This window comes from Typopeltis vanoorti, chromosome 3 (assembly GCF_054136105.1).
Source record: "Typopeltis vanoorti isolate ZY-2024b chromosome 3, IOZ_Tvanoo_1.0, whole genome shotgun sequence".
NCBI lineage: Eukaryota > Metazoa > Arthropoda > Arachnida > Uropygi > Thelyphonidae > Typopeltis > Typopeltis vanoorti.
In genome coordinates this window covers 146,337,696-146,354,178 of record NC_143551.1, presented here as the reverse complement: position 1 = coordinate 146,354,178, position 16,483 = coordinate 146,337,696, and the positions used below count along the sequence as shown (strand labels likewise).

The following is a 16,483-nucleotide window of genomic DNA, read 5'->3' as shown; positions in this document are numbered from 1 at the left end:
ACACAACCACTATTCAAATTATCCATTTATTTTCCCTCCAATACACCCATTTCTGCGTATCTTTTTATTAATGACTTTTTCTCACCTCTTTCGTAGATTCGTTTAAAAAGAAATGGTCCTAGTATGGCCTTGGCTATTCACACATTTGTTCGTTGGCCTGCTTCTAAGATAACCCTAATGTAACTACATGCTATTAAGAAAACTCATGTAATTGCAACACAATTACAACGTCGTTAATTCCCGTTGTTGGAATGCTTAAACGCTGGTTATTATCAACGCAGTTGCCGTCATTTCCTTTATCTCTGGCAAGACTCGCTATATTTCAACGGGTGTTTAATTGCTGCACTTCTTATCTTGCAACTTAGCGTTAATAAAAGCTAAGCACATTGAAATTTAAACAACTATGGGGTCCATTCTATTACAACTCATTCTCTTAACAGCGAAAGTATATCGAAAAAGAAAGCCAACTACGAAATGGTGGGTGAAAGAATTATCTACCGTAATATAAAAACATTTTTTCGTACATTGCTGCATCTATTAAAGATGTAATAGAGCTATTATCAGTATAGTCAATTTGTTCGAGTACATAAATATAAATCAAAACGAGTATAGATACTTTTTCTAATTTACAAAAAAAATAATCTTAACCTTTGAAAAACTGTTTTAGATTTCACAGGAAAAATCGATTACAAGCCTGTTCATTTCTAGATTAAGTATTAAAAGAATGGAGTTTTTATATTGAGTAAGTAATCAGCACTTTTGGTGATTATTCTTGATTGCATATCTGACTTGTCTCTTTATGCATCGAGATTCCGTGCACTCGTGACTGCCATTTTCATTCGCACAGGATAAGATCAAAATGACCAATTATTACACGTCTGGTAGTTGAGTAGATATCACTTCCGTTTTCAAATAATCCCGTTATGGGTTCGATTCTCAGTATGGCATAAATGAAAATCCTTAGGTTAAAAAACCACTTTTCATCGACTTGTATGATCCCACCATCTTACTTATTGACGCCATGAAGTATCTCCGAAAGTTTATGAAGTACAAGATTTGATCTCGACATCGCGGTTCCGTATTGTTTAAACTTTAAATCTCAGACGGTATTACATAATGTACAAGTTCACCTTTCTTGGGTGGAATATCAAACACGGCTTTCCAAAGCAAAATTTGTTGATGTTTAGACGAAATTACTAATATCTGTACATGGAGGTTTTCTTTAAGACTCGTTCTAAATAACGAAATTCCAGTCCTTATTTAATGTAATTAATTCAGTGATTTATACAGTATTTCGGACTTACGCTATTACGAAAACTAAAGATGATCATAATTTTTTCCTCGAGTGTTTTCATAGAAAGTTTGGTAACCTGTAATGATATCGTCTGCTCCACTGTCAATCCACCCCCCTCTTTGATCATGAGCTTTGACAGAAAGAAAACAAGTGATGTCAAGAAGACATCATTTGTCAAAAATCATTCGGGTTAGAACAGATGGTCAATAATGGCCAAAATAAAATCTATACTTTAACTCAGTCGTAATTAGAACTACAAAAAAAGGTATTTAGGCTTTCATGCATTAAAAATATTAGAGAAGATTTCCTACATTTTGAAAGCAGTAACATAAAAAAAGGCTTTTAAATGTTTTCCTCTTAAAATAAAGCGTTAACTGGGCTGAGATCGTCGAAAACTCCACGCATACCTATTTAATAAATTAATTAAAAAAATAAACCTCCCGTATTTGTTGAGAGGAAAACAGAATCCCCCCCCCAAAAAAAGGGGGAGAGGCGTAAAGAGAACGGTTTGAAATCTGATTTGGACCAATCACATGGCATGTACCATTCAAAGAATCTGTACGAAATACAAGATTCATACGCATAATTGTTAATTATAAATATCCTTTCGTACTATTACAATGGTGTAAGACTATGCATGTTTCATGTTCTTTTCGCTTATCATTTTGATCCGATGAAAGTAGTCAATGGAGAAACAAGTTTGTCTACATCATTTGATAAACATACGGATAAATTGCTAATTATACATTTCATCACAGCAGAAGTTTAAATAAAATCCTAAATCCTCTATATCTGCAAAGAAAGGATTAGGAATTGCAGGGTCAATTGAAGCAGTAAACAGTTCCCCCCCCCCCATACCTGTTTTCGGTCTTATTTGATCAGCATCAGAAATTTCCCTCCTCTGGGATCCGAGATCAGCGACCTAACTATTCCTCACTTAAGTTTCAAACACAATTTTTCACTCGAGATAAGCCCGCTGCTAATCAACACACTACTGGTTACCTTTCAAGACTTAATCAACAAGTCATAAATTATCCATGGCTCAGTTCCAGTAACTTCTAATTTGTTTATAAAAGTCGATGAGATAAGTACAACGTTCGTTTTCAAAACAAAACAGGTTGTAGAAATAAGCTAGGGAGCAACGTTCTACTAATTGATTTCTCAATATACATGTAAACTGTAAACTAACACATGTTACAAGACTTTTCGAATCAGATGTTTACACGGTCTAATAAGATTTTCAAAAAGCGAGTTTTGTATAATTTTAAACCACAATTACAGAAATATAATCCAAACTTTTCTTGTACATATCAAAACGTGATGTGTTCAACAAGCTAAGGCAAACGCTGTCAGCAGTGTAAGATCTCCGTAATCAATAAACTTCTAGTATCTCAGATGAATTTCATGAGGAAAAAGAAAGCTTTTTCGAATGTTCTAAGAACATTCGAAAATTTGCTGGAATCATGCGACGATCGCGTACCAGTGTTATTATTACTTTTTTTTTTTTTTTTTTTTAACGCAAGTTCGGCATTATTGCTGGACAATGGGAAAATACTGTGGTTTTCAGAAATGTCTAGCAACAAGTAATATTAGACGTGCAAGTCCACACACATTTTTGACGTGTAAAGAAAGCACCGACAGGCCACAAAAAGAAGAATGGACCACAAAATTAATCACGTCAGGATACGAGTACTCACTGTAGAAAAGTTAAGTCAACTAGGAATCATTTAAAAACGAAAACAAGTGTGCGCATGCACACTTGTTTTCGTTAGTTAGCTCATTTATAATATCACCCTGACATCAAAACTTTTAAACTTAATTAAATAAGCAATACTGTACCATAGAATGTCACTGTCACGACTGTTTTGATTAACGGAAATATTATAAATGAGCTAACTAATCCATAAAAACTTTAACACTGAAATTTAATTTCTCCATAACTTATTCAAAGACCAACTGATTTGATTAATTAAAACAATACCAGACTTTTCGTGTAATTGCCAGCGAGTACTGTGCAGTTTGAATAACAAACTGCACAGTAATCAATGCTGCGCATCTACTGATTACAAAATCAAAGTTGTACTGACAGCTCTTATTACAAAAAAAAAAAAAAATTCCCTGGACGAATATTAATTGCAACATTATTTGGCATTTGAAGTAGTCGAAAAAAAAGATATTTATGAATTCCGTTGTCAATTCCCCGTATGGGTAATTGACAGTAAATTTAATAAAATAAACGTCCACCAAAAAATTGGTTGGGCGTCCAATGACTCGCGCTTTAATTTTGAGTTATTTCATTTGCATTGTGCGTGTTTAAGAAAGACTATCTCGATGCTTATTCTTATACGGTCATAAAAATAATTTTTCATGAGTTTCCTTATACCCACTGTAAGCGACAGTACGTCATCAAGAAGGGAAAAAGCTGGCAGTTCGTAGCTGATCATGTCCGTCATAAAAACGTTTCGTGTTCAGGATCCAGCTTACAAATATGTAAGACAGCACTTTTCATAAGACAAATGTAAACGCGCTATGCGCGCCGAATTTCTAGTAGATATACACTCAGTGTGATTCTGAATAAGCTTCAGGAATAAGTACAACGTTCTTACATTGCAAAAAGAAAACTCCGAAGACATATTACTACGCGTGATGCATGCGCACAATGTTTTGAGATAAGCTAGCAATCACGTCTGAGTACCATGACAACGAAAGCTATGGTATCTGTCCTTATAAAACCTTAGATAATGTCAGAAATAAAAAACACAAGAGCTGAGAAAACAGGCAGACTTAATTAACTGATAAGGGACTGACGATTCAGCTTTAGTATACCGCAAAACAAAACAAGTTTCTTCTTTATTTACTGGTTTAACCCTATCGTGGAAGTATGGAGCGGCTGCTTTGCTGCGAGGGTTTTTATCCTACAGTTAATGGAACAAAATGATCTAATATTAAACATCCGCTGTTTGTTTTTTTGTTTTGTTTTTTAAACTAAAGCAAGCATATGTCTCAAGTGATTTACGATGTTTAAGCTAAACGCAATTCAAGCGGTTAAACACCGTTTTTTACTCTCGGCAACAGATTCTGTTGTCACTACCTTTAAATCTGTATGCACGACTCCATGTACTTTCTTACCCAGCGCAATCTTGCAAGTAGGAGCAAATATTTACCCTTTTAAAAGGAGGCCACAACGAAATAAAAACTCATTTACTTATCTAATAATACCAGCAGCGTATCAAGGTCTTAAAGCGAAGCCATTAACTCCACCTGTGGCGGCGTGAAAATTACGATAATTATATGGGAGTTCACTTGGAAGTGGATGGAAAGTCAATACTTACGCCTGACGCTACTGCTGAAGTTCACACCCTTTATTATGCGTTAATTATTTGTAATAAACCCAAAAGAATAGGCTGCGGTAAACAGGAAAAACATTGACCTAAGCAAAAATTTATGAACATAATATACAATGTCCTACGAATTATGTATCCATATTTTATTTATCATAAAATAAAACTTTATAATGATTCATCCATTAGTGTATAGGCTAGGCTACCATAAAGCAATCCTATTGCTGCTGCTTCGTTATCAACGCATGAATCGTTATACCTGTGAATAAATATGAATATTTTTTCACATTAGCTTTTCATTTTTGATGTCTAGTGCTAGTAATGCGAATGACATTTACATATTTTGTATCATATAAGACAATATGATGTACTGACAGACATACGATTCATCTTGTAAACATACGGTATTTTCACTTTATGATTTTCTTTAAAAAAAAATTTTCTATCATACTTTATTGCAAGAATATAGTATACATACATACCATACAAAATACGCGTTTATCGACTTATCGGTAAGGCTTCCGGTCAACAATAGGCTATTAGTAGTTAAGTTTTTAGGGAGTCAAAAGTTATAAGCGGATTTTCGAACAAAGCGGGGTTCCTAAGAATCTTTCTCGGGTGAGCGGCAGTTTATCCTCGTCGAAACAGAGGTTTTTTTTCCCCTTTTGAGAGCACATTTCGGTGCCTTTTCACAGTATGAGGAAAAAGTGCCTTTATTATGTTTTAATTACCTTCTACAGATAAGCAAATACATTTTACATATGTTTTTACATAACGGGCAAAAATATATAACTAGTCCTCACTCATATCTATTATAATAGAAGGCTCTTTATAAGGCTTTGATAAGACCGCTTGGACTACTGTGCGCAGATTTTGGTCTTCCGGGTTCCAAGGGGATAAAGAAGCTGTGAAAAGGGCGCAAAAAAGAGTTACAAAGATTATATCCGAATTATGGGATTTAGATTATGAGTGTGGATTACGGACTCTGGTCAACAGGAGGGGTGATATGATAGAGGTCTATAAACTTTTGAATGGGGGTTATGGCATTTCAAATGATGAAATTTTTCGTTATATGGAAGGAGGGGGAGAGAACACGAGGCATCCATGGAAGTTAAGGTTGTTCTCAGTCAAGAAAGGGGTAAGAGCTAGGTTTTTTTTCCCAGAGAGCAGTGAGTGAGTGGAATAATTTGCCCTTAGGGGTAGTGAGTGCATCTAGTGTAAATGAATTTAAGGGAAGGTATGATAGCTGGGTTGGGTAATTTACAGCCTCCTTCGATGAGTCCTCGACTCCTTGGAGGTCTCAGGATAATAATTTTAAACGAAATTATTTCACATTTAAATTAAGAACCCAAAATTCGGCGTTTTTTGAAAATATAAACTGGACTTTTTATCGTTTTATTTATACTTGAAACGTTTGGAGGTATTTTAATAAACATCTAAATTGGCAAATTTTGTTCAGGAGCGTACTTTATAAGCGACTACAAATGCATACAAATACACACGTGCAATTTTCTAACAGCACAATTGTCTGTGTTCGCGTGTCGAGCATGGAATATTGAAAATATTCTTGTCAGCTACGAAGGAATATTTGTTCTCAAAGCAGTTTGGATTCCACGTGTCTGCTCTATTCGTTCGCTTAGAAATATTTCTACGTATCCCAATGCCTGACTGAAATCCTAATGAAGTGAATATTGTCAAAAAATGAGGATTTGTGCAAAAACTGATCATTTGTCCGAAAGAACTTTCGGAAAGTTGAAACTGTTAGCTTACGCTTTGCTTGTCTCAAAAAAAAAAAAAAGCATTTAGTCAAATAATGAAGATCAACCATATCAATACAGGTTTTAAAATCAGCCTTTTAAAAGTCTAAGATACAGAAATTGATCGAGAGTAGGCTTTCACATATTCCTCAGGATTCGAACTCTCAGCCTTTGCAGTAAACAAGGTTGTTTTCACCTAAGCTACTGAAGCAGACCTTCTGAAGCTACTTATTATGAGAATGTCCTCAAAACCTAAACATGCAGCTTGAACGATAACCCCTTCAAGGGTATGCCAAATCTACTGTGGAGATGCAGAACCTTTCCATGCTTCTGGCACAGCAGTTCCCCAGGAAAGCCGACAGCCTAAGGTACTGAAACTGAGGATAACGGGTTTGGGCGGCTTCTCGATCAGCTGGCGCATAATTCCTAATGCATGTAGACTACCAGATCGTCCCTAGAGAGAGAGAGGTTGTGGTATGCGGAGGCTACATTATAGCATGAAGACTGGATGCTTTCTGTATGAAAATGACTGAGTATGTCTCCTTCCACTACATAATTCCTCTGCTCTAACTCGCATAACAGACTCAGTCACACTGCGGTTAAAATACACTAACTCAGAAAAATAAAATAAAAAATTACAAAAATCTTCCACATTCACTTCAACATTCGTGGTATAAACACCAACTTAGATGTGCCCCTGCAGGCATCAAAACCTGTTTTTGGCCCAACCCAAAATTACTGCCACAGCAACTTTAGTTCACCTAAAATGTCCAAATTATACCAATTTCTTCCGCCATAAAAATACTACTTTTGTGAGAATGATATTCCTTACCAGAGGATGCCTAATCTTGAAACTTCTCTTAATGGCATCTGTGGTTTAATATTTGCTCATTGTGCATCATTCATCTACTCTCTCTACTGCTCATCCAAATTCAAAAAAAATAATTCTCACCTTAGAATTCTTATCCTTGAAGCTTGATTTCCAGCGATCCACAGCTCTAACAGTGAAATCTGAATAATGTCAAAAATTGTACCTGGTTCCCTTTATCAAATTCCACTGACCAATCTGGAAGAGATGAGCTATAAGCAATGGCCTAAAGCGAGTTGCTCTTCTGTCGACCAAAATACCAGACAATCTTCTTCGCTTACGCCATCTTTTTCTTAGCCAGTTTCGCTTACCGTCTTCATTATTATTACGAATATAAATATTCCTCATATTATATATCACCTTCTCTCACTGATCTGAAATCCTTGAAGTTTTGCTGATTGTACTCTTCACTGCTCTCCATGTGACCAACCATGCAGTGCTCAAACATAAGATCATTTACGGTCAGTGTCTTAAACACTGATCTCCACAACATCCTTCGATGGAGTGATAATCACTGAATGCTGCCAAAACATTTTTCTTGCAAAAGGACTTTATATAATGTTCTGCTTAATAATCAAGATCAGATATTTATTCTTGGACTGACACTCCTAGCCTGACAACCACATTATTTCTACGGCATCCCGGACTTCAAAACGAACTTGGCATCCTTTTTAGCTCAAGACATTACTTTTCCTCTGTCCAACTATTAACTCTATAAATGATTTCTGAATACTGCTCACATGTTTGGTAATGATCCTAAGACCTATAGAAGCCCATGATTGTTCAGAAGTTGCACCCGGACAGTCACAAGTGTCATTTTTCGCATTGTCTATTCTACAAATATTTCTATGAGTGTTGTTTCAGCAGAAATGAAATCCATGATCCCTCAAATTTCTGCTAAACCTACAATAGCACGAGCAACAGTTTCTCACCATCCTCTTAGTTGAATTGTAAACTCACTGAATTTGCTACACTCTTATTCATCTTTCGTTCCATCTATCTCAGTTCCTGTGGAAGAGTAGCCATCTCCATGAAGCATTCCCAGAACATTTCAATCTCCAGCTCTTCAAAAGGAATATTAATTTTTTTTTTCTTGGGCCAAGCCCACAACACGGCATTGATTGGCTCTAGGCTTTATTGCCTCTCACGAGTGGGTGCGTCACTATAAAAGGACAGTAAAAAAAAAAACAACTATTTCCTTGCCTTGATAAAAATTTCTGGCATGTTTAATGCTTATTCGCGATATTAAACTAAATGGCACTTCAAAAAATTTAGAAGGACAAAATTTTCGAATGACTAGACGACAAAACTTTATTAATTCTATTTAAGGACTGAATATATTAATTTGCAATCCTGTTCATTAACTGTCTTTGGGCTTTTCAAGTAGCGCGTGACATTAATTCGTCATGCAGTGTCTTGTTCCGAATACCAGAAATAAAGAGCCATTTTACAAGTGACTTGTGCCTGAACATCAATTTCCTCCACTCAGACATTCACGTGTCTTATTAGTCTGGTTAATTATCTCGATGATTAAGATGACATTCGGCAGTCTTACATGATTGATTATGGGTATTAACGGATTCTTGGCTTCTTGATCTTGGCGCATATCCTTGTCTGCATGGAACATCTAGAAGAAGCCGTTTATAATCGAGCACGAAATTAATCTCGCTGTAATGACGTTTAAACCGATCAGTTCGTCTTTCAACCCCCCTCAAAACTCTCGATTTTCTAAGCTTATTACCAGGAGAAATCGATTCCGTGTAAAGTCATGCATAAATTTACGACGTTCTAAAAAAAAAAAAAAAAAAAAAAAAGGTCGTTCTGCATTTAATGACGTCACAGACCGCGAAAGAAGTATTTTAATTTGAACCAACTCGCGCTCTTGACATCTTGCCGTGAGTTAGATACCAGGTTTCCCCTTTCTCCATCCAGATTTAATTTGTTTCCGACTGGATAATTTCTATATTGAACTTCAGTCAGTTCGAGCAAGTAATTTCGACTTCATACGCATTGTTTCAATTGAAATCAGGACATGAATTAGCTGCAATGGCGATTTTGTTGCCATGGGGATAAAAAAAGTAAAAAAATCCAGAACTTCCAGAAAGTAGCAAGAGAAATTGGAGTGTAGGAGTTCGAGTTTAAATAACCGTTTCTTAATTAGAAGTCTTGACAGTTTGCTAAAACACTTGGATTTAAATTAACTGATAAAACTGAAAACCTTTATGCCGATAACGCAGAACACAATTTCTCAATTATTGTAATAAATTCACTTGACAACTCTTCGTTGTCATTTAGCGCTTTTAAAATACTCCGTGACAGGTTATCATCCAGCCGATAGTGGAAGAGCAAACGCCATCTAATTAAGTAGTTGAATGGCCGCTTGCATTATACCATTAGAAGATATCTGAAGAGATTAGGAAAAGTTGAAGAGCTTGTTTAACAGTCCCTGTGAGTGATGTAATCTCAAACAGCGTCCTACACTTGTGGAAGTGTGTGAAAGATAAGCTACTGCCTCCTCTACGGAAATTAAAGTAGCTTACTCTCCGCTTAGAATCTGATAAGCTCATGATCGATGCAGTTGTATGATTTTACTTCTTTATTACGTTTAGTGATGGCTGTACCAACACTCAGATGCATTTCTGTGGTATGTTTTATCACTCATTTACTGTAGCGATTCTTATTCATCTGTACTAAATGATGAATGTTAGGTTTAGCAGATTTAGCTTGGAATTAACTAAATACTTGTTTTGAGAATTTTATGTGCGCGCAATTCCAACCTTTCGCAGATGGAATAATGAAATAGTTTGAGCTTCTGTCATCGTTTAAGAAAATGCATTTTAACAGGCTTTCAATATAATCATTACACTTCCGACGTTCAGTGTTAGTAAACTTCTTCCAGAAACCTTGTCGACGGTAGCGAAGTCCCTCCCCGGAGTGATTTTTTTCCACCACTAAATCAAATACTTCACGTGAAACGTGCAGCAGGTTATTGTGCAACATTATTTGCAGTTATATTCTTCTTCCATTCTAAAAGCTACTTTCGTGGAACGAGGATACCGGAAACAGAAAATGAGCACACATTTTTTACTCAGTCAGCTTACATAAGAATGGAAGCGATTGCATCATCCCATGCGCGGTGTCGAACTTTGAAATGACCTCTGAAAATACGACCAGCGAAAGTTAATTTGTTTCTACATGATTTTTTTTTTTTTTTTTTTGTCAGTAAAATTTTCTTGCAGATAACATGAAGGAAATATAAACTGCTGAAGACCCGACAATTTCTCAGTTCGCAGTTACCACTGTTTCTATCATACGATCTTCGAGCTTCAACCAGCTTGCAATGCTAAAATTGCTTAATCTGATTAAGATAAGTTACTTCGCACAATCCTTTAAGTTGCAAGCTTTAAGTTATAAACGAGAGAAATTTCTTTTCTCGTAACCACTAGAATTTTACGATTGTATTAATATAGAACCAGAAGATGGCGCTGATTTCATCCAAGACCATATGACCCCAAAAGGCCGTTCAAGGCATTCCTTGCTAGTGTAGTTACGGAACCTGTTCCACAAAATTACAAACCACAAAGACATGTTTCCTAAGACCTATGTTCACATCCTAAGAAAATAGCTGCAATGCAGTTATAAACCCAAATACAAATGAATGTTCATAAAATAAGCAACTAGTGACTGTGATAATCGGATGGAATACAAAAAGAGAGAAAAGTTGAATTAAAGCCCAAGCTACTTGAGAAATTGGGCCCATAAAATAACATTTTGAACTCAGAAAATAAACGAATTGAATTTCAAGACGTGTGGTGACATTTAATTATGTAATTGGAAAGAAATTATTACAATTAATATGAGTGGAAGAAATATTGTACAAGTGGTGGTGGTATACTGTACTGCTGATATTTTTAAGGACAGCAATGTAAAGCCATGTATTTTTAAGTAAGCAAATTTGTACTCTTCCCTTCTGATTTGATTCTGAAGGCGAATAGAACCCGAATCGGAAATTGTCATGGTTTTAAGCCAAATGGAAAGATAATATCAGATAGATTATTCTTCTCAGCGATACTGTTTCACGCTTCCACTAATCACCTCTATAAGCAATTTTCGTGCAGTTTTATAGCGATTATGAAACAATTTTATAGCGTACTTATGAAACAATTCTGGTTTCATAAGTACGTTGGATAATTTTCTTCGCAAAGACACCGTCTAAGTGCCAATTCATCAAGTGGTACCTCGGAGCAATTTATTACATACCTAAGGGAATTTTCTGTGACTCTCTTGAACCTGACTTTAAAAGAAAGACGAATAAAAAAAAAAAAAAAACAGGATTCCCCCCCGCATCCGAAAACTGTTCCGGTCACACGTAACGGAAGATATTGATCCCATAAACCTTAGTCGCTTCGGTCAAAATTTTAACGTACTCGACCCTCAGAGGAAGGGGGGAAACCACTCTTATCTAGCCTTAAAAGGATCTTTGGAGTGATTGGAATTAGTACCGAGAAAATTAGGCCATGCCGTATATATGTATCATAATAGTTAAAATGTTACTGATTTTTCTCGCAGAGCAAAACATCTCCAAGCTTTATTTACTTTCAATTTTATTTACTTGCAATCGAAAAGATACACACTGATTTCTTACTTGGAAATGACTTGATATAAATCCGAAGTGTACATTTTTTTTTAAATAAATTCAACTAGAATGGAAATCTGCAATACACCAACACGAAAGAGTGTTCGAAGTTTAAAGAAAGATTTGATCTGCATTTGGTCCAACGAAACACTACCGAATACTGGTTGCTTCATTATTCCGACTAGGCAACTAAGTTTATGAGCCACGTGATTAAGACATGATCAGTGATGAGTGAGGAGAATGGTGGTTTAGCCGTTTAGGAAGGCTAAAACATCCCAGATTTATGGGAACAAACACACGGTAATGAAACATTGTCTATTGAAGTCAGAATTGGCCAAAGTTAATTTTTAGACAGCACAGGCAATTGATGACATTAAGAACTGAAAAAAAAAATGGCCTTGCATACTACAAATTTAACTGATCTCACAAAAAAAAAGCAAGCAAAGAAAGATTCAAAAAGAAAATTTTTCCACAGTTTTAGAACACCGAATTTAAGTCTTATGGAACTTACGCCAAGTGTAGCCTGCAAAGCAAGGAAGCACCTAGCCCTTATTATTTGTACTGCTCTTTGAGTTACCAGCCTCGAGGCTGGGTCTTGTCCAGAAGCTTCTACACATTTTTTTTTTAATCTAAAAAAGCAAAAGAATGGAATTAGTAAGTTTCTTAAGAAAAATAACATTGAAGAGAACATGATACGACATGGTCTACCGAAGTTTATACTGGTGCAGATTTAAAAGAAAAATAAACAGGATCTTCTTCCCATCTATAATCGACTTACTCAAAACCATGGTAACCAACAGAAGCAAAATAACTGAATTGATGAATACTAAAACAGCATCCTTAATGTTTTTAACAAGCAGGTTCAACGGATAAACATTATTAATCACTACAAAATACCAATGTAAATATTCTGAAGCTATCAATTCGCTGCCATCCTTGGTTCTTTTGATATATAGGGGGAAAATGTTTTGGTTTACGAAACTAGCGACCTAACAGACAGAATTTTCGAACTAAAGATGAAAATAAATCAAAAATGAAAAACAGCTAGACAGAAAGAAGAATATGAGAGTTACATTTACTGAAGAAAAAAAAATGGCACTGAAAACTATGAAATGTATCGCTTAATATTTTCCGAGATGACGTGAGAATACTTTGATAATCTAAGTTTAAATGGAAGTAACTTAGGGTTTGATTCAAAAATAAGACGGGAAGAAAAACGATTTAAAAAAAAATAATTTGCAATGATTGGGGAAGGATTAATGAGGATTGTATAAATATATTCGGTAATATTTACAATTCTTCAATCGTCATCCTTTTAAAAGACTTTTTATAATGAAATTTCTTCAATTATCCTAATCCGATTTATCTGAAAGAAAAATTCGATTCAAATTCTCTTGCATATTTTATATTAATGAGGTACATGTATCTGGTAAACACATCCTTCTCTTCGTTAATCTGCATGACAACGATAAACTGAGAGAAATGTTTAATAACTGTCAAAATGTGAGACGTTCGTTTACATTGAACAAACACGAAGATGTCTGATTACTGTTCCAGTGACGCGAGATCATTGTAATGTCGAAAATTGTCAATGCTACTTTGACAATTCATACCGGAAATTTAGATTTAAGTATTGAAGTTTAGTTCAGTTTTATAGCGTACTTAAGTCTCAGAAAAAAAAAAAAAATGTAGGTGCACTCAAAAATATTTGTATGAGAGTCGGAAAGAATTTTAATGCGTATTAGAGGAGAATAGTTTTGGAAATATTAGAGACTGAATAAACGACTTTAGTTGAGCAAATCTATTCGACTCTGAATGGATTACTATTATATCTGAATTAGTGTAATATGCTATTTGCAACCAGTTCGTTGCGTGACTATGTAGTTCATCTCCTATTCACTACCCAATCCTGTGATCCCTTGTTGCTCATTCGGTATATTTCACCATTCATTCCTTGGGTTGACTTGCCCATGATCTGCTTTCAAATAGACCTCTGGGACTACATTTTCGCCACATCAGATATCAAAAGCACTGAATTTTCGTAAATAGCATTAGCTTACATGCATCACTTATCGCAAAGTTCATCAGATCCTCTTTCCCCTTGAAACACAATAAGAAAATCACCCTAAGTACTCAATATCTCATCACCTACTTATCACTAATTTACTAAGCTTACGATATTTGCAAGGTTAGCATAGGAAGTTTGCTTTACGGGTTTCTTTCATACAAACAGCGCCTAATAAAAAAAAACTGGGATTTTAACACACAGTAATAACAATTTTGCACATTTTAAAAACACTAAATTAAAGAGTTGATTAATGCGATTAAAAAGGTGCATACATATTTTATGGAATCACCCTTTGATTTCTTTTTTTTAAAAATGCATGACTCGGACAATTACCCATAAGTTACTTAATGCTTACGATCTCAGAAGATCGTCAATGGTTGGACCAGTTAAGTAGTGAAAACGAGGATGTTTTATATACGTCCTTTGTGTAGTGGTCTCTGTATGAGACAGAATAATTCATTTTTTCAGTTGAAAAGCCTTACAAAAATGAGTCCTAGATGAGATTCGATTCCAGGGCTTTCCACCAGATGGACGAATGTTGCATCGTCCTTATGGCTGCACCGCAGGAGACTACTTGAATGAGATAGAACAAGACTGAGTTAGAAAAAAATATTTAAAAACTACTATTTGTATTACATTCGTAGAATGTAATCTAGTATTTTGCCTTCATATTTTGAAGGTTATTCTGTACAAGTGGAATGAGAGGTCTGCAGTTTCGAGGGGAATCTTAAATCCATCTAAATTTCAAAAAAAATCGCTGGTAAAAGCCTCTTCATTTCGTGTCTGCAGACAACCATTCATTTTTCCCTTCACGTTTTGCTGTGTAGCAAAAGATGTAAAAAGAACTGTGTGGAAGTGATTTAGATCTTCGATTTCAGCTTACATTGTGAGATTGCTAACTTCAAGTTGCGCAGTAACTTCAGAGACCATTCATTTGACGCGCTTCAGTCAAAAAAGCGGTATGCAAGGCAGAAAACATTCAATGAATTTTAATCTGTGCACCATAATACTCCATCTTATGTGATATTGAAATTTTACATTGAAATCTTTATGTAGCTTAAGTTTGCAGTCGCGTGACGGCAAACTTAAGCTATATGAAGTTCAATAAACGTGTTCTGGAAATCAAAGTGACTGTAAAAAGCATTATGGCCGCTTATAGAAAGCCAGCACTTTTATTTCAACGCAAAAATTATTAAAATTCTAGCATAAGATTTTAACCTCATTTGGCATTTTCTAGTTTTTCGGAAAAATTAATGGTGAATAATTTGTATATTTAAGGATGGTTTTTTGGACATGCAACTTTTTTCAAGCAGTTATTTCTCTAACATTAATTTTTTAGAAATGTTTTAATACGTCATAGATACGTATAAAAATTAACATTTGTCCTTTATTTCTTGAAAGGAACATTTCTGTTGATTCTAAAAATTAAGATGGTGCAACCTGATCTTACCTACTTACCAAACCTTCAATGTTGCGATATCCTCTTTAAGCTCAGCGCTTCGTTGATCTTTAACAAACATTGTCTAAAAGTAACTTAAGCAAGTTCAAGCATCTGAAAAATGACATCGCTAGTTAATACTTTCAGTTTAGCTCTGAACAGGATTCTCCAGTGGAAAAACTATTATAACCGACTAATATTTACCGTTCAGGAACAAAAGGAGGGTCCTTTGTTCCTCACGATCTACACAACATTCAAACCTGGTTGTTTCGAAGCAAATGACACGTGCTTTTAAACTGTGCAAAATACTTTTCGTAGGATAGGAAATAACTCCTTAAAGTGATGGATATATTCTAGAAATTTTGCATTCGCTGGAAAAGGGATATTACAGCTCATAATTGGCTTATCCTGATTGTATGTCATCCAAATATAAGACAGATCTAGCATTCTTCGCCTTCTGCGTGGATGTCCATGGTAAATTACCACACATTCAATGCTACCTCTAGTGTTCTGAGAATAAGAAATGAAAAGAATCCTGAGTAACATCAATTCATCTGGTCCTGAAAGTATACCACCTTCTATTGTCCTAAATGCGCTCCAAAATTAATACCTATCCAATCTTTCTTGACTTAGCCTGTATTCAAGTACATTCCTAAAGGGTGATAGAAGATTTCCACTCAATTACTCTCACTTTAGTTCTCTCAAACAGCCATACCATGGAAAAGGTCGTACAGTCAGTCAGCTTCACCATCTGGTGACCTACCAGCAATATGAATTCGCCACTCGCGGTCCACAGCCGATTCTCAACCTCCCTCCCCTCATCACCACCTTTGGATATAAGCAATGTAAAGGTTTAGCGAAAAACTCGCGTGATTTGTAGAACATTTGGTTGAGTCTAGTACAGGAGACTGCTGAGCAAACTAATGTTATGTTTTATCTACCTTCCATTTGTCGCAACTAGATCGTCAGCTTCCTGTCTTGTTGCTCACGTCAAAGTAAGCTGGTGATCTAAATTATCTCTCACTGACCAAGTCTTTTCTTCCTATAGTTTTGCTGATGTCAGTTCACTATTTCTCTTCTT

At 35.5% G+C, this 16,483-nt stretch overlaps 1 protein-coding gene across 2 annotated transcripts in view; it reads right to left on the bottom strand.

Annotated features, from left to right (window-relative positions):
- The window catches only part of LOC150108639 (serine/threonine-protein kinase PLK2-like), a 321,698-nt gene that overhangs the window by 175,766 nt on the left and 129,449 nt on the right, over nucleotides 1-16,483 (bottom strand). The gene's annotated exons all lie outside the window — the stretch shown is intronic.